We start from the raw sequence: 15,248 nt of genomic DNA, 5'->3' as shown, positions 1-15,248 counted from the left end.
TAATGATGGTGAAGGTAAATGTATGGCAATAGAAATTAATGAAGAAGGGGATAGAATTGTTTTATGTAATGTTCATGCACCTGTAGTAGAAAAAGAAAAAGTAGTATTTTTTAACACATTAAGGGCATTAATTGAAAAGTGGGGAAAGGTTTTAATAATGGGGGATTTTAACACTGTATTTGGCAAAATGGATATGGCAGAAGGGATGATTTTCAAATCGGATAGAGGAAGAAAAGAGCTTAAAAGTTTGATGGAAGAAAATGACCTAGTGGATGTTTGGAGAGAAAGGAATGAAGGTATCAAAGAATTCTCACGAGAACAAATAGTTAAAAATTTTATTTGTAGAAGCAGAATAGATTTTATGATTTGTAACAGGGACTTTATGAAAGTAGTTGATAATATTTATTATAAAGAAACGTCTCTTAGTGATCATAAAGTTTTATGGGGACATATGGATCTAAGTGGAGTGAAGAGGGGGCCAGGCTTGTGGATTTTAAATACAGAACTTTTAAAGGAGGTGGGTTTTAAGAAAAGAATTAAGGAATTGATAAAAGAGGAACAAAAAACTTCAATGTACAAAGAAGATAAGAGAATATGGTGGGATAATGTTAAATACAGAATAGGGAAATATGCTAGAGACTTGAGTAAATTAGTGCAAAGGGCAAAAAATGCTAAGGAGAAAGAAATAAGAAATGAATTAAAACAGATTGTAAATGAAGGAGGAGAAAACATCCAAAAAACATTCATATTAGAAGAAAAACTAAGAGAAATAGAGGAGAAAAAATTTAAAGGGGCAATGATACGAAGTAAAGCTAAATATATGGTAGAGGGGGAAAAGTGCACAAAGTTTTTCTTTAATCTGGAGAAAAATAGACAGAGGGCTAGTTTGATCAAAGAATTAAAAGGGAGGAATGGGGAAATGGTTAAAGAAACAGGAGGAATTTTAAGGGAAATAATGGAATTTTATAAGAAGTTGTTTAGTAGAGAAGGAATAGGAGAAAATGAAAAAGAATTTTTAATAGAAAAAATTAAGAAGAAGTTGGACACAGATGATAAAAAATGAAGTGACGAACATATTAAAGAGGAAGAAATAGAAGAAGCTATAATGCAGTTGAAGAATTGTAAAAGTCCAGGAAGAGACGGATTGCCTGGCGAATTCTACAAAACATTTAAGGAAGTGCTGGTACCGATCTTGAAAGAAGTGTTTGATGAGATTTTTAAAAAAAAGGAAACAAGTAATTTTATGGGAATAGGGATTGTTAAATTGATTTATAAGAAAAAGGGAGATAAACATGATTTACAAAATTATAGACCATTAACTATGTTAAATACAGATTTTAAACTTATAGCGAAGATTTTAGCCAATAGATTGAAGAAAATTTTACCTAATATAATAGAAACAAATCAGGCATATGCGATACAAGGAAAGGACATTACAGATACTGTTTGCAACATAAGGGATGTGATGAGTTATATGATGGCTAAAAAGAAAAGTGGGTATGTTATAAGTCTCGATCTTGAAAAAGCATTTGATAGAGTAGAGCATGAGTTTTTATTTGGGATTTTAGAAAAGTTTGAGTTTGGAGAGAACTTTATAAAATGGTTGAAAATTCTATATAGTGGAGCCAAAAGTCAAATAAAGTGTAATGGGTTTTTAACTGAGGCCTTTATTATAACTAGATCCATTAGACAAGGATGTCCATTGTCAGCTCAATTGTATAGTCTTGTGGCTGAAACGCTCGGGCTGGCAATAAGAGAAGAAAAGGAAATTAAGGGGATAGATTTAGAAGAAAATGAAGAACTACAAAAAATATACCAATATGCAGATGACACCACATTAATAGTGAGAGATATTAAAAGTGTCCGGAAAGCAATGGAAATTTTAGAAAAATATTGTAAAGGTTCAGGGGCAAAAATAAATATACAGAAAACAGCTTATATGCAAATAGGGGAGGGAGAAAAAATTGAAAGTTTCTACCCATTTAATAATGAAGAAAGCTTGAAAATTTTAGGGGTAAGAATTGGAAAAAATGAAAAAAATATGAGGGATTTGATCTGGGAAGAAGTGGTTGGAAATATGGAAAGAGTTTTAAATTTTTGGAAACAAAGAGATCTAACGTTAAGAGGAAAAGTATTAGTTTTAAATGCACTTATGTTGGCTAAAATGTGGTATGTGTTGGGGGTTACACCATTACCAACAAACACAACAAAAAGAATAAAAGCAGCAGTTTTAAATTTTTTATGGGATTCTAAACCTTCAAAAATTGCATATGAAACAATAATAGGGCCGGTGGAAGAGGGTGGATTAGGTTTACAAGATCCGGATTTAAAGAAAAAGAGTTTTAGAATCAAAACAGTTAAAAGGTTTTTAAATGATGAAAATCAGGAAGAATGGAAAAAGATAATGAGGATATTTTTAAACAAGTGTGGAAATATGGGAATAGGTTCAGATATTTTGTGGATGAAATTGAAGCAAACTATGATAACTGGAATACCAGAATTCTATGTGGAAGTTCTAGAAGCATGGAGGGACTTTAAAAAACACTTATGTGTAAAGCCGGGGAAAAGAGAGGAATTCTTAAATCAACCACTGTTTTTAAATGAGAATATATTATTCATGGATAAAGAACTGTATTTTAAACAATGGATTAATGCTGGTTTCAAGAGAATTAGAGATGTTTTATATGAAGTAAAAAAAGGATTTCTACCCTTGCACGCCATTATAGATGAAATAGAAGAAGTTGAAGATACCGTTAATGTGAAAATCATAGAAAAACAATATAATCAGGTAAAAGAAGCAATTCCAAAACACTGGATTGAGCAACAAGAGATAAAAGGGAATAATGAAGAAAACTTTAAGATATTTCTAAAAGAAAAGGGAGAGGACGCCCTTTTTAATCAATGTAATGTTAAGGATTTTTATGTCCTTTTTAGAAAGGAGGCTTTTAAGGAGCCTATAGCTTCACAGTTCTGGGAAAAAGTTTTCAATTATATTGACAAGAACATCTTATGGAAAAATTTGAGAAAATGGTATATGGATGCAAGGATGGAAAACTTGGACTTTTGTATAAGGCATAACATTGTATTCTCAGAATTAAAGTTGTATAAAATTGGGATGGTACAAAGTCCCCTATGTAAAGTTTGTTTAGTCAAAGATGAGGGGATTCTGCATATGTTCATATCATGTACAGAACTTCAGACGTTTAGGTTAAAGATAAAAAATGTGGTAAAAGTATTGATGGGTGAGAAAAGTATTGACATTGAGAATGAGCAAAGATGGAACTGTGTGTTTTTATTTGGTGTCAACATAGAATGTGAAATGAGAAATGTGATAAATATTTTTTTAAGTGTGGCAAGGTATACAATATGGTGTAGAAGAAACTTAGTAAGAGAAAGAGGAAAGAAAATTGACCTGTGGGTTAATTATAAAAGAAAATTGGAAGAATATGTAAAGAAGCTGGAGGTGTATTTCGATAATGAAGGTAAATTGGAAGTATTTGATAAGTTAATATTGAAGAATAATCCCTTTGTAAAAAATACACTGAATGGTCTGGAATTGCAATTGTAAAAAAAAGTTACAATGTCTTTCATTTTTCATTTTTACTCCTATGTTAAGTATTTAAAATGATAATGTGAATATTTTGTGTTGTAAGCAGAGATTTGTTTGAAATAAAATTTTGTAAAAAAAAAAAAAAAAAAAAAAAAAGCACGCCCGCTCTCGTCTGATCTCGGAAGCCAAGCAGGGTCGGGCCTGGTTAGTACTTGGATGGGAGACCGCCTGGGAATACCAGGTGCTGTAAGCATTTAATTCTTTATTTAATTAATTATTTAATTATTTATTCATATAATTTTTTTCCAGAAATGCATCCTTTCTGTAAGCGTTCGCCGATGGCATGGCGTTGCCACATTAGTCTTGAAGTGGCTCTCGAATCGAGTCAGCGCTCGCTTACGGCCACACCACCCTGAGCACGCCCGCTCTCGTCTGATCTCGGAAGCCAAGCAGGGTCGGGCCTGGTTAGTACTTGGATGGGAGACCGCCTGGGAATACCAGGTGCTGTAAGCATTTAATTAATTATTTAATTATTTATTCATATAATTTTTTTCCCAGAAATGCATCCTTTCTGTAAGCGTTCGCCGATGGCATGGCGTTGCCACATTAGTCTTGAAGTGGCTCTCGAATCGAGTCAGCGCTCGCTTACGGCCACACCACCCTGAGCACGCCCGCTCTCGTCTGATCTCGGAAGCCAAGCAGGGTCGGGCCTGTTTAGTACTTGGATGGGAGACCGCCTGGGAATACCAGGTGCTGTAAGCATTCAATTCTTTATTTAATTAATTATTTAATTATTTATTCATATAATTTTTTTCCAGAAATGCATCCTTTCTGTAAGCGTTCGCCGATGGCATGGCGTTGCCACATTAGTTTTGAAGTGGCTCTCGAATCGAGTCAGCGCTCTCTTACGGCCACACCACCCTGAGCACGCCCGCTCTCGTCTGATCTCGGAAGCCAAGCAGGGTCGGGCCTGTTTAGTACTTGGATGGGAGACCGCCTGGGAATACCAGGTGCTGTAAGCATTTTATAAATTATTTAATTATTTATTCATATAATTTTTTTCCAGAAATGCATCCTTTCTGTAAGCGTTCGCCGATGGCATGGCGTTGCCACATTAGTCTTGAAGTGGCTCTCGAATCGAGTCAGCGCTCGCTTACGGCCACACCACCCTGAGCACGCCCGCTCTCGTCTGATCTCGGAAGCCAAGCAGGGTCGGGCCTGGTTAGTACTTGGATGGGAGACCGCCTGGGAATACCAGGTGCTGTAAGCATTTAATTCTTTATTTAATTAATTATTTAATTATTTATTCATATAATTTTTTTCCAGAAATGCATCCTTTCTGTAAGCGTTCGCCGATGGCATGGCGTTGCCACATTAGTCTTGAAGTGGCTCTCGAATCGAGTCAGCGCTCGCTTACGGCCACACCACCCTGAGCACGCCCGCTCTCGTCTGATCTCAGAAGCCAAGCAGGGTCGGGCCTGGTTAGTACTTGGATGGGAGACCGCCTGGGAATACCAGGTGCTGTAAGCATTTAATTCTTTAATTAATTAATTATTTATTCATATAATTTTTTTCCAGAAATGCATCCTTTCTGTAAGCGTTCGCCGATGGCATGGCGTTGCCACATTAGTCTTGAAGTGGCTCTCGAATCGAGTCAGCGCTCGCTTACGGCCACACCACCCTGAGCACGCCCGCTCTCGTCTGGTCTCGGAAGCCAAGCAGGGTCGGGCCTGGTTAGTACTTGGATGGGAGACCGCCTGGGAATACCAGGTGCTGTAAGCATTTAATTCTTTATTTAATTAATTATTTAATTATTTATTCATATAATTTTTTTCCAGAAATGCATCCTTTCTGTAAGCGTTCGCCGATGGCATGGCGTTGCCACATTAGTCTTGAAGTGGCTCTCGAATCGAGTCAGCGCTCGCTTACGGCCACACCACCCTGAGCACGCCCGCTCTCGTCTGATCTCGGAAGCCAAGCAGGGTCGGGCCTGGTTAGTACTTGGATGGGAGACCGCCTGGGAATGGCTCATGACCCCTCCAAGTCCCTATCCTGGGTCCCAATCACCTTGGAAAAAGCCAGGTAAATAGATCAGTAGGACGGTGGAGGGAGGAGATGTGTTAGATATTGGGGGGGCCAGATAGAGGTCAATGTTTTCTCACTTCAGAACATCAATTCTAAATTTACTGTTCTTTTTATGTTTTTGTGAGTAAGACCATGAAGACTAGAATCTTTGACTTCAATGTTTTATTAAGTATAATATGATGTCTGTCACTTAATGTAACATACATCATGCTTTAAAGAAAACAATAAAAAAACAAGCAATGTAACAAATGTTTTTGCTCATATCTATTTGATGTTTGAATGGATGCACTTTACAAATAAACTTGAGACTTTTAGTTACAATGTTTGCAAGATCACTGAAAAAATCTAAGAAGCTATATTAAGGCTACTTGAATAAAGTGTAATTTGCTCATATCTGAGATATTATTCACTCTATATGCCCTATTCGTCTCTAGAAAGCATGAAAAATGTACACATAAAATGGCCTTAATGGAATTTTAGAAAAATACTTAATCTTTACCATACTGGTAAGTAATTCAGCCTCTGCTATACTCAATACAGTTTCATGTGACAGTCTTTACCTCTATTAAGTGGACAAATGGAGAACAAGAGAGAGGAATCATATATTCGGAAACATTCTTTTTTTTATTTGTTCAACAATATATATCTATAGAAATAAATAAACAACACAACAATAATAACAATAACACAGGTCACAAGGTAAACAGAATAGAATTTACATTAATTATCAAGTAATTTAGCAGAAAATAGCTAAATAGGTACTAATAAGTTATTATTTACATGATTCTTTTTAAGATTTATACATGTACACATTGAACAATATACAATATAAGTACAATCAGTGTTGGGGAAAGTTACTTTCCCCAATACTGTGTACAATATATACAAGGGGATGAAGTAAACTAGGTCTGATCCAGGTCTGAACCAGGTACAAGCCATACCCCAGAAATCTGCTATTGTGATTTGGGGGATGTAGTTGGCCCTCTAATTGTTATTTGTCTTCATTTTTAGTTCTTCATCTACTACACTTTTGAAGTGTTCGAAACTGTTGAACACAACACCTTCAAAACCTGAAGTGGTGGACTTTCTAGTTGCTGGGCAATACGTAAATATTTTTCGGCTACTTTCAGCAGCCTTGTCTTTGGACGGCGTGTACCTGCCCACCACACTGGGGTACTTGGTAGGCCCCACAAGGCTTCGGGGATTTATGAGGCTTGATTGGTCTGGATGTCAGCGCAGGAGGCGGTGCGAAAGGTATGAACCCTTGACTGCTGGATGCCCAACAGAGCATCATGGATGGTCCCTGTGGCTATGCAGGAACCACTACAAGGACAGGTGCTTTTGACGCTCTGGATGGGATGTACGTGGCCACAGGGGGTTTAGGTTGAATGGGCCGCTTCACAAACTCTTCCACATCTATCCTGCAAAAATAAATCATACATGCCATGATGAGTTTAATTCATAAGAAATAATGGGTATGACTATCAATTTACATGGTTTGTTGTGTTTAAGTTTAAACCATTCAGCTGATGAATTCAGTTATGTTCACATGTAAGCAATAAGGTATGAGAGGCTGTGCTGTATCGTGAATAAGTAACGGCTGAAGGGGTTGCAGGCACTCCGCTTCGTGTCACTTATTCACGACACAGCACTTGCCTCAAGTACCTTATTGCTTTTATAAAAAAGTTACCACACAATATTAAAGTTAAAAAATGTGTTAGTGCAACTTTAATGAAGTTATATCAGTAAAAGCATTTCTTCCGCTAGAAAAAATAGTCCCTGACCGTGAACAAGAACGTTCCAATGTGTAATATGCATGAAAGCTCACATAAAAACAACAAACTGATCTCAAACTTTGTCTCATTCTATGTTTATGTTTATACGTTTGGTTGCTAATGGTTTTACAGCTTACCTCCGCTTCTGATCATGCCTTTTTCCAGCTGCATGACATAGGCTCTGGTACTGAACCTGAGGTCGATCTGGAGCTGGAAGGGATTCTGACAGAGTAGGAGCTGCTGGCATTGGTTCTTCTGACAGCACTCGTTGGTGGGGTTTCACCTTTGGCATTACGGTTGCCCTGTAGTTAGCCTTGGCATTCAGATTGGGCAGTTGAGGAGCATCATATCATTCTTGTTGTAGGCCAGCACTGCACTTGCAAGGGCACTCATAAACACCCCATAGTTGGCATGGCTCTGTTTGATGACAACAGCATCCCAGCGTGCAGCCAGTGTCGGATGTCCAGTCGGATCACAGTGCCCTTCTGTGCCCAGTCCCTGAACAGATTCTCCAGGAAGGATGAAGCACTGTCACAATAAAAATTTTCAGCATGTGTTCTTTGTTTTTTTTTTTTTGACAAATATTATCAGGGTATATGTATGTGTTATTACCTACCGACAACAGTTGTTATCTGCATATATGACAGCTGGTGCAGGAGCCCTAGCTCATTCAAAGAGGGCCATCAGACCTTTGGCCATACGTCTGTAGCACCCCTCAGACTCAGCTGCCACCACCACTGTGGTCAAGAACTGGCCCCACTCGTTCAGCACACTGGTGATATACTGCATGGTGCCCCGGCCATCACCATATATCTTCTTAAGGACCTGGAAAACACAAAGCAGAACATTCATTTGATAGTTTCTATCAATAACCTGTCTGCCCAATATAATTGATATGAATTACAATGCATGTACATTTTGTATCCATCACATTTGAACGCTGAACAGTGAGGCCAAAGTCCCTTATTCAAAACAATAGGTTTGCTCAAGTCATTTTAAAGTGACTAAACAAATATTAAGTCTGCTGAACTTCATGAATTTATACAATACACATACCTTTTTTGTGCCATCAATGCAGAGGATTTCTCCAGACATCTTCTCCATCTCCATGATCATGTGCGCACGCCTCAGCACACGGGCACAAGGAAGGGTGTAAGTACCAAAAGCTTTGACAAAGGACAGGATGCTCTTCTGAGACGATGCAGATCCATCCATACACTGCAGCTTGGCCTCTCCCTGCCTGTACAGACGGATGCATGGGTACAGGTGTTGTTTTTGGTGGCTGCTCAGATGCTTTTTCACTGAGAAGCTTTTCCCACACACTTCACACACATGTTCCTTTGGAAGATGAAGCTGCATGTGCCAAGTCAGGTTGGACTTCACAGAGAAACTCGTGTCACGCACTTGTGTCCCTCCACATCCATGATTTCTATTTGTTGTAATAAAACAGAAACATATTCAGATTGGTTTCTTCTTTTCAAACTGTACAGGGGACTAAACACTGGAAAACCAGGAGATGCAAAACATGTACACAAGTAACAGTACTGCTAATACTATTACTTAAAGTAAAACTAAAAAGGTATTTTATTGATGTTATCAGATTTACTTTTTAATGTGATATTTCATATGATTAGCTGAAAGTACAAAAGGTAATGGTTTTATAATTGTAGACTTTATTTTTGCTTGCCTTGTGTTTTCAGTGTTTAACATGTTATTGACTGTTAATGGATTATCATATTGTACAGTATGTAGTCAGTCAATTCCAACAGGAAAAACTGGCATTAGTATTACTAGCAATAAGTAAAATCTACCTGTATTTGGATAGTAGGTTAGTCTTAATGTCCAGCCCTGATTGTGTTTGGGTATTTCCAAAGTATTTAATTTGAGTAAAATATTACAAAGACTCGAAGAACTGCAGTTTACGATACACGTTAGCAGTTAACTTAGATGGGCGATTATATTTTCTCTATTAAAGCTTTTAAAACTTTAATAACTTTGTAATTACTGCACGTAAATCCACGCGAATCCATACAAAAAACGGTTAGAAAGCATTTATATGAATATACTAGTAAATATACTAGACTTACCTCTTGTTTGCGATCTCAATCAAACGATGATAGTAGTGTTATTTACGTTTGTCACTCGCGTGATGCACTTAATATTCAAAGCAAAGGCGCCATCCGATTGGTGGGTTGAGGAAGCGGCCTGCTCAACAGAGCTCAGTGATTGGTTGGTTGAGCAGCTCAACTTGCTCAACGGCGCTCAATGATTGGTCGGCATAGGGACTTGGAGGAGAGAACGCCTGGGAATACCAGGTGCTGTAAGCATTTAATTCTTTATTTAATTAATTATTTAATTATTTATTCATATAATTTTTTTCCAGAAATGCATCCTTTCTGTAAGCGTTCGCCGATGGCATGGCGTTGCCACATTAGTCTTGAAGTGGCTCTCGAATCGAGTCAGCGCTCGCTTACGGCCACACCACCCTGAGCACGCCCGCTCTCGTCTGATCTCGGAAGCCAAGCAGGGTCGGGCCTGTTTAGTACTTGGATGGGAGACCGCCTGGGAATACCAGGTGCTGTAAGCATTTAATAAATTATTTAATTATTTATTCATATAATTTTTTTCCAGAAATGCATCCTTTCTGTAAGCGTTCGCCGATGGCATGGCGTTGCCACATTAGTCTTGAAGTGGCTCTCGAATCGAGTCAGCGCTCGCTTACGGCCACACCACCCTGAGCACGCCCGCTCTCGTCTGATCTCGGAAGCCAAGCAGGGTCGGGCCTGGTTAGTACTTGGATGGGAGACCGCCTGGGAATACCAGGTGCTGTAAGCATTTAATTCTTTATTTAATTAATTATTTAATTATTTATTCATATAATTTTTTCCAGAAATGCATCCTTTCTGTAAGCGTTCGCCGATGGCATGGCGTTGCCACATTAGTCTTGAAGAGGCTCTCGAATCGAGTCAGCGCTCGCTTACGGCCACACCACCCTGAGCACGCCCGCTCTCGTCTGATCTCGGAAGCCAAGCAGGGTCGGGCCTGGTTAGTACTTGGATGGGAGACCGCCTGGGAATACCAGGTGCTGTAAGCATTTAATTCTTTATTTAATTAATTATTTAATTATTTATTCATATAATTTTTTTCCAGAAATGCATCCTTTCTGTAAGCGTTCCGCCGATGGCATGGCGTTGCCACATTAGTCTTGAAGTGGCTCTCGAATCGAGTCAGCGCTCGCTTACGGCCACACCACCCTGAGCACGCCCGCTCTCGTCTGATCTCGGAAGCCAAGCAGGGTCGGGCCTGGTTAGTACTTGGATGGGAGACCGCCTGGGAATACCAGGTGCTGTAAGCATTTAATTCTTTATTTAATTAATTATTTAATTATTTATTCATATAATTTTTTTCCAGAAATGCATCCTTTCTGTAAGCGTTCGCCGATGGCATGGCGTTGCCACATTAGTCTTGAAGTGGCTCTCGAATCGAGTCAGCGCTCGCTTACGGCCACACCACCCTGAGCACGCCCGCTCTCGTCTGATCTCGGAAGCCAAGCAGGGTCGGGCCTGGTTAGTACTTGGATGGGAGACCGCCTGGGAATACCAGGTGCTGTAAGCATTTAATTAATTATTTAATTATTTATTCATATAATTTTTTTCCCAGAAATGCATCCTTTCTGTAAGCGTTCGCCGATGGCATGGCGTTGCCACATTAGTCTTGAAGTGGCTCTCGAATCGAGTCAGCGCTCGCTTACGGCCACACCACCCTGAGCACGCCCGCTCTCGTCTGATCTCGGAAGCCAAGCAGGGTCGGGCCTGGTTAGTACTTGGATGGGAGACCGCCTGGGAATACCAGGTGCTGTAAGCATTTAATTCTTTATTTAATTAATTATTTAATTATTTATTCATATAATTTTTTCCAGAAATGCATCCTTTCTGTAAGCGTTCGCCGATGGCATGGCGTTGCCACATTAGTCTTGAAGTGGCTCTCGAATCGAGTCAGCGCTCGCTTACGGCCACACCACCCTGAGCACGCCCGCTCTCGTCTGATCTCGGAAGCCAAGCAGGGTCGGGCCTGGTTAGTGCTTGGATGGGAGGCCGCCTGGGAATACCAGGTGCTGTAAGCATTTAATTCTTTATTTAATTAATTATTTAATTATTTATTCATATAATTTTTTTCCAGAAATGCATCCTTTCTGTAAGAGTTCGCCGATGGCATGGCGTTGCCACATTAGTCTTGAAGTGGCTCTCGAATCGAGTCAGCGCTCGCTTACGGCCACACCACCCTGAGCACGCCCGCTCTCGTCTGATCTCGGAAGCCAAGCAGAGTCGGGCCTGGTTAGTACTTGGATGGGAGACCGCCTGGGAATACCAGGTGCTGTAAGCATTTAATTCTTTATTTAATTAATTATTTATTCATATAATTTTTTTCCAGAAATGCATCCTTTCTGTAAGCGTTCGCCGATGGCATGGCGTTGCCACATTAGTCTTGAAGTGGCTCTCGAATCGAGTCAGCACTCGCTTACGGCCACACCACCCTGAGCACGCCCGCTCTCGTCTGATCTCGGAAGCCAAGCAGGGTCGGGCCTGTTTAGTACTTGGATGGGAGACCGCCTGGGAATACCAGGTGCTGTAAGCATTTAATAAATTATTTAATTATTTATTCATATAATTTTTTTCCAGAAATGCATCCTTTCTGTAAGCGTTCGCCGATGGCATGGCGTTGCCACATTAGTCTTGAAGTGGCTCTCGAATCGAGTCAGCGCTCGCTTACGGCCACACCACCCTGAGCACGCCCGCTCTCGTCTGATCTCGGAAGCCAAGCAGGGTCGGGCCTGGTTAGTACTTGGATGGGAGACCGCCTGGGAATACCAGGTGCTGTAAGCATTTAATTCTTTATTTAATTAATTATTTAATTATTTATTCATATAATTTTTTCCAGAAATGCATCCTTTCTGTAAGCGTTCGCCGATGGCATGGCGTTGCCACATTAGTCTTGAAGAGGCTCTCGAATCGAGTCAGCGCTCGCTTACAGCCACACCACCCTGAGCACGCCCGCTCTCGTCTGATCTCGGAAGCCAAGCAGGGTCGGGCCTGGTTAGTACTTGGATGGGAGACCGCCTGGGAATACCAGGTGCTGTAAGCATTTAATTCTTTATTTAATTAATTATTTAATTATTTATTCATATAATTTTTTTCCAGAAATGCATCCTTTCTGTAAGCGTTCGCCGATGGCATGGCGTTGCCACATTAGTCTTGAAGTGGCTCTCGAATCGAGTCAGCGCTCGTTTACGGCCACACCACCCTGAGCACGCCCGCTCTCGTCTGATCTCGGAAGCCAAGCAGGGTCGGGCCTGGTTAGTACTTGGATGGGAGACCGCCTGGGAATACCAGGTGCTGTAAGCATTTAATTCTTTATTTAATTAATTATTTAATTATTTATTGATATAATTTTTTTCCAGAAATGCATCCATTCTGTAAGCGTTCGCCGATGGCATGGCGTTGCCACATTAGTCTTGAAGTGGCTCTCGAATCGAGTCAGCGCTCGCTTACGGCCACACCACCCTGAGCACGCCCGCTCTCGTCTGATCTCGGAAGCCAAGCAGGGTCGGGCCTGGTTAGTACTTGGATGGGAGACCGCCTGGGAATACCAGGTGATGTAAGCATTTAGTTCTTTATTTAATTCTTTATTTAATTAATTATTTATTATTTATTCATATAATTTTTTTCCAGAAAAGCATCCTTTCTGTAAGCGTTCGCCGATGGCATGGCGTTGCCACATTAGTCTTGAAGTGGCTCTCGAATCGAGTCAGTGCTCGTTTACGGCCACACCACCCTGAGCACGCCCGCTCTCGTCTGATCTCGGAAGCCAAGCAGGGTCGGGCCTGGTTAGTACTTGGATGGGAGACCGCCTGGGAATACCAGGTGCTGTAAGCATTTAATTCTTTATTTAATTAATTATTTAATTATTTATTCATATAATTTTTTTCCCAGAAATGCATCCTTTCTGTAAGCGTTCGCCGATGGCATGGCGTTGCCACATTAGTCTTGAAGTGGCTCTCGAATCGAGTCAGTGCTCGCTTACGGCCACACCACCCTGAGCACGCCCGCTCTCGTCTGATCTCGGAAGCCAAGCAGGGTCGGGCCTGGTTAGTACTTGGATGGGAGACCGCCTGGGAATACCAGGTGCTGTAAGCATTTAATTAATTATTTAATTATTTATTCATATAATTTTTTTCCAGAAATGCATCCTTTCTGTAAGCGTTCGCCGATGGCATGGCGTTGCCACATTAGTCTTGAAGTGGCTCTCGAATCGAGTCAGCGCTCGCTTACGGCCACACCACCCTGAGCACGCCCGCTCTCGTCTGATCTCGGAAGCCAAGCAGGGTCGGGCCTGGTTAGTACTTGGATGGGAGACCGCCTGGGAATACCAGGTGCTGTAAGCATTTAATTCTTTATTTAATTAATTATTTAATTATTTATTCATATAATTTTTTTCCAGAAATGCATCCTTTCTGTAAGCGTTCGCCGATGGCATGGCGTTGCCACATTAATCTTGAAGTGGCTCTCGAATCGAGTCAGCGCTCGCTTACGGCCACACCACCCTGAGCACGCCCGCTCTCGTCTGATCTCGGAAGCCAAGCAGGGTCGGGCCTGGTTAGTACTTGGATGGGAGACCGCCTGGGAATACCAGGTGCTGTAAGCATTTAATTTTTAATTAATTAATTATTTATTCATATAATTTTTTTCCAGAAATGCATCCTTTCTGTAAGCGTTCGCCGATGGCATGGTGTTGCCACATTAGTCTTGAAGTGGCTCTCGAATCGAGTCAGCGCTCGCTTACGGCCACACCACCCTGAGCACGCCCGCTCTCGTCTGATCTCGGAAGCCAAGCAGGGTCGGGCCTGGTTAGTACTTGGATGGGAGACCGCCTGGGAATACCAGGTGCTGTAAGCATTTAATTAATTATTTAATTATTTATTCATATAATTTTTTTCCAGAAATGCATCCTTTCTGTAAGCGTTCGCCGATGGCATGGCGTTGCCACATTAGTCTTGAAGTGGCTCTCGAATCGAGTCAGCGGTCGCTTACGGCCACACCACCCTGAGCACGCCCGCTCTCGTCTGATCTCGGAAGCCAAGCAGAGTCGGGCCTGGTTAGTACTTGGATGGGAGACCGCCTGGGAATACCAGGTGCTGTAAGCATTTAATTCTTTATTTAATTAATTATTTAATTATTTATTCATATAATTTTTTTCCAGAAATGCATCCTTTCTGTAAGCGTTTGCCGATGGCATGGCGTTGCCACATTAGTCTTTAAGTGGCTCTCGAATCGAGTCAGCGCTCGCTTACGGCCACACGACCCTGAGCACGCCCGCTCTCGTCTGATCTCGGAAGCCAAGCAGGGTCGGGCCTGTTTAGTACTTGGATGGGAGACCGCCTGGGAATACCAGGTGCTGTAAGCATTTAATAAATTATTTAATTATTTATTCATATAATTTTTTTCCAGAAATGCATCCTTTCTGTAAGCGTTCGCCGATGGCATGGCGTTGCCACATTAGTCTTGAAGTGGCTCTCGAATCGAGTCAGCGCTCGCTTACGGCCACACCACCCTGAGCACGCCCGCTCTCGTCTGATCTCGGAAGCCAAGCAGGGTCGGGCCTGGTTAGTACTTGGATGGGAGACCGCCTGGGAATACCAGGTGCTGTAAGCATTTAATTCTTTATTTAATTAATTATTTAATTATTTATTCATATAATTTTTTCCAGAAATGCATCCTTTCTGTAAGCGTTCGCCGATGGCATGGCGTTGCCACATTAGTCTTGAAGAGGCTCTCGAATCG

At 41.0% G+C, this 15,248-nt stretch overlaps 1 long non-coding RNA gene, 25 other non-coding genes and 2 pseudogenes across 26 annotated transcripts; 27 read left to right on the top strand and 1 right to left on the bottom strand.

Moving 5' to 3' along the window:
- The first annotated feature begins 3,944 nt into the window (after positions 1-3,944).
- Positions 3,945-4,063, top strand: LOC141354699 (5S ribosomal RNA). The gene has a single exon (XR_012361129.1). It is a non-coding gene; the product is annotated as a 5S ribosomal RNA (ribosomal RNA).
- A 130-nt stretch (positions 4,064-4,193) lies between these two features.
- On the top strand, positions 4,194-4,312 carry LOC141357563 (5S ribosomal RNA). Its single transcript, XR_012364050.1, has one exon. It is a non-coding gene; the product is annotated as a 5S ribosomal RNA (ribosomal RNA).
- Positions 4,313-4,453: 141 nt separating this feature from the next.
- Positions 4,454-4,572, top strand: LOC141353377 (5S ribosomal RNA). Its single transcript, XR_012360474.1, has one exon. It is a non-coding gene; the product is annotated as a 5S ribosomal RNA (ribosomal RNA).
- Positions 4,573-4,701: 129 nt separating this feature from the next.
- LOC141354698 (5S ribosomal RNA) lies at positions 4,702-4,820 on the top strand. Its single transcript, XR_012361128.1, has one exon. It is a non-coding gene; the product is annotated as a 5S ribosomal RNA (ribosomal RNA).
- Positions 4,821-4,961: 141 nt separating this feature from the next.
- Positions 4,962-5,080, top strand: LOC141358476 (5S ribosomal RNA). Its single transcript, XR_012364971.1, has one exon. It is a non-coding gene; the product is annotated as a 5S ribosomal RNA (ribosomal RNA).
- Positions 5,081-5,213: 133 nt separating this feature from the next.
- On the top strand, positions 5,214-5,332 carry LOC141357796 (5S ribosomal RNA). The gene has a single exon (XR_012364283.1). It is a non-coding gene; the product is annotated as a 5S ribosomal RNA (ribosomal RNA).
- Positions 5,333-6,423: 1,091 nt separating this feature from the next.
- Positions 6,424-8,200, bottom strand: LOC141353176 (uncharacterized). Its single transcript, XR_012360202.1, has 3 exons — positions 8,027-8,200; positions 7,548-7,938; positions 6,424-7,056 (listed from the first exon to the last, which is right to left on the bottom strand). It is a non-coding gene; the product is annotated as an uncharacterized lncRNA (long non-coding RNA).
- Positions 8,201-9,878: 1,678 nt separating this feature from the next.
- On the top strand, positions 9,879-9,997 carry LOC129420127 (5S ribosomal RNA). The gene has a single exon (XR_008636772.2). It is a non-coding gene; the product is annotated as a 5S ribosomal RNA (ribosomal RNA).
- A 129-nt stretch (positions 9,998-10,126) lies between these two features.
- Positions 10,127-10,245, top strand: LOC129420248 (5S ribosomal RNA). Its single transcript, XR_008636783.1, has one exon. It is a non-coding gene; the product is annotated as a 5S ribosomal RNA (ribosomal RNA).
- A 140-nt stretch (positions 10,246-10,385) lies between these two features.
- LOC129420314 (5S ribosomal RNA) lies at positions 10,386-10,504 on the top strand. The gene has a single exon (XR_008636804.1). It is a non-coding gene; the product is annotated as a 5S ribosomal RNA (ribosomal RNA).
- Positions 10,505-10,646: 142 nt separating this feature from the next.
- Positions 10,647-10,765, top strand: LOC129454278 (5S ribosomal RNA). The gene has a single exon (XR_008647806.1). It is a non-coding gene; the product is annotated as a 5S ribosomal RNA (ribosomal RNA).
- A 141-nt stretch (positions 10,766-10,906) lies between these two features.
- Positions 10,907-11,025, top strand: LOC129454333 (5S ribosomal RNA). Its single transcript, XR_008647842.1, has one exon. It is a non-coding gene; the product is annotated as a 5S ribosomal RNA (ribosomal RNA).
- Positions 11,026-11,155: 130 nt separating this feature from the next.
- On the top strand, positions 11,156-11,274 carry LOC141354695 (5S ribosomal RNA). Its single transcript, XR_012361126.1, has one exon. It is a non-coding gene; the product is annotated as a 5S ribosomal RNA (ribosomal RNA).
- Positions 11,275-11,414: 140 nt separating this feature from the next.
- LOC141353831 (5S ribosomal RNA) lies at positions 11,415-11,533 on the top strand (annotated as a pseudogene).
- A 141-nt stretch (positions 11,534-11,674) lies between these two features.
- Positions 11,675-11,793, top strand: LOC141358206 (5S ribosomal RNA). Its single transcript, XR_012364695.1, has one exon. It is a non-coding gene; the product is annotated as a 5S ribosomal RNA (ribosomal RNA).
- A 133-nt stretch (positions 11,794-11,926) lies between these two features.
- On the top strand, positions 11,927-12,045 carry LOC141357561 (5S ribosomal RNA). Its single transcript, XR_012364048.1, has one exon. It is a non-coding gene; the product is annotated as a 5S ribosomal RNA (ribosomal RNA).
- A 129-nt stretch (positions 12,046-12,174) lies between these two features.
- Positions 12,175-12,293, top strand: LOC141354694 (5S ribosomal RNA). The gene has a single exon (XR_012361125.1). It is a non-coding gene; the product is annotated as a 5S ribosomal RNA (ribosomal RNA).
- Positions 12,294-12,433: 140 nt separating this feature from the next.
- Positions 12,434-12,552, top strand: LOC141357000 (5S ribosomal RNA). Its single transcript, XR_012363472.1, has one exon. It is a non-coding gene; the product is annotated as a 5S ribosomal RNA (ribosomal RNA).
- A 141-nt stretch (positions 12,553-12,693) lies between these two features.
- Positions 12,694-12,812, top strand: LOC141357259 (5S ribosomal RNA). The gene has a single exon (XR_012363741.1). It is a non-coding gene; the product is annotated as a 5S ribosomal RNA (ribosomal RNA).
- A 141-nt stretch (positions 12,813-12,953) lies between these two features.
- On the top strand, positions 12,954-13,072 carry LOC141358503 (5S ribosomal RNA). Its single transcript, XR_012364998.1, has one exon. It is a non-coding gene; the product is annotated as a 5S ribosomal RNA (ribosomal RNA).
- Positions 13,073-13,224: 152 nt separating this feature from the next.
- LOC141357258 (5S ribosomal RNA) lies at positions 13,225-13,343 on the top strand. The gene has a single exon (XR_012363740.1). It is a non-coding gene; the product is annotated as a 5S ribosomal RNA (ribosomal RNA).
- A 142-nt stretch (positions 13,344-13,485) lies between these two features.
- Positions 13,486-13,604, top strand: LOC129454911 (5S ribosomal RNA). The gene has a single exon (XR_008648120.1). It is a non-coding gene; the product is annotated as a 5S ribosomal RNA (ribosomal RNA).
- A 129-nt stretch (positions 13,605-13,733) lies between these two features.
- On the top strand, positions 13,734-13,852 carry LOC129454957 (5S ribosomal RNA). The gene has a single exon (XR_008648146.1). It is a non-coding gene; the product is annotated as a 5S ribosomal RNA (ribosomal RNA).
- Positions 13,853-13,993: 141 nt separating this feature from the next.
- Positions 13,994-14,112, top strand: LOC141354693 (5S ribosomal RNA). Its single transcript, XR_012361124.1, has one exon. It is a non-coding gene; the product is annotated as a 5S ribosomal RNA (ribosomal RNA).
- A 132-nt stretch (positions 14,113-14,244) lies between these two features.
- LOC141354692 (5S ribosomal RNA) lies at positions 14,245-14,363 on the top strand. The gene has a single exon (XR_012361123.1). It is a non-coding gene; the product is annotated as a 5S ribosomal RNA (ribosomal RNA).
- Positions 14,364-14,492: 129 nt separating this feature from the next.
- Positions 14,493-14,611, top strand: LOC141358205 (5S ribosomal RNA). The gene has a single exon (XR_012364694.1). It is a non-coding gene; the product is annotated as a 5S ribosomal RNA (ribosomal RNA).
- Positions 14,612-14,752: 141 nt separating this feature from the next.
- LOC141353870 (5S ribosomal RNA) lies at positions 14,753-14,871 on the top strand (annotated as a pseudogene).
- Positions 14,872-15,000: 129 nt separating this feature from the next.
- Positions 15,001-15,119, top strand: LOC141354691 (5S ribosomal RNA). The gene has a single exon (XR_012361122.1). It is a non-coding gene; the product is annotated as a 5S ribosomal RNA (ribosomal RNA).
- The last annotated feature ends 129 nt before the right edge of the window (positions 15,120-15,248 follow it).

The sequence above is a fragment of the Misgurnus anguillicaudatus genome, chromosome 21 (assembly GCF_027580225.2).
Source record: "Misgurnus anguillicaudatus chromosome 21, ASM2758022v2, whole genome shotgun sequence".
Taxonomy (NCBI): Eukaryota; Metazoa; Chordata; class Actinopteri; order Cypriniformes; family Cobitidae; genus Misgurnus; species Misgurnus anguillicaudatus.
Note: the sequence above shows the minus strand (reverse complement) of the source record. Positions and strands in the feature narration are given on the sequence as shown.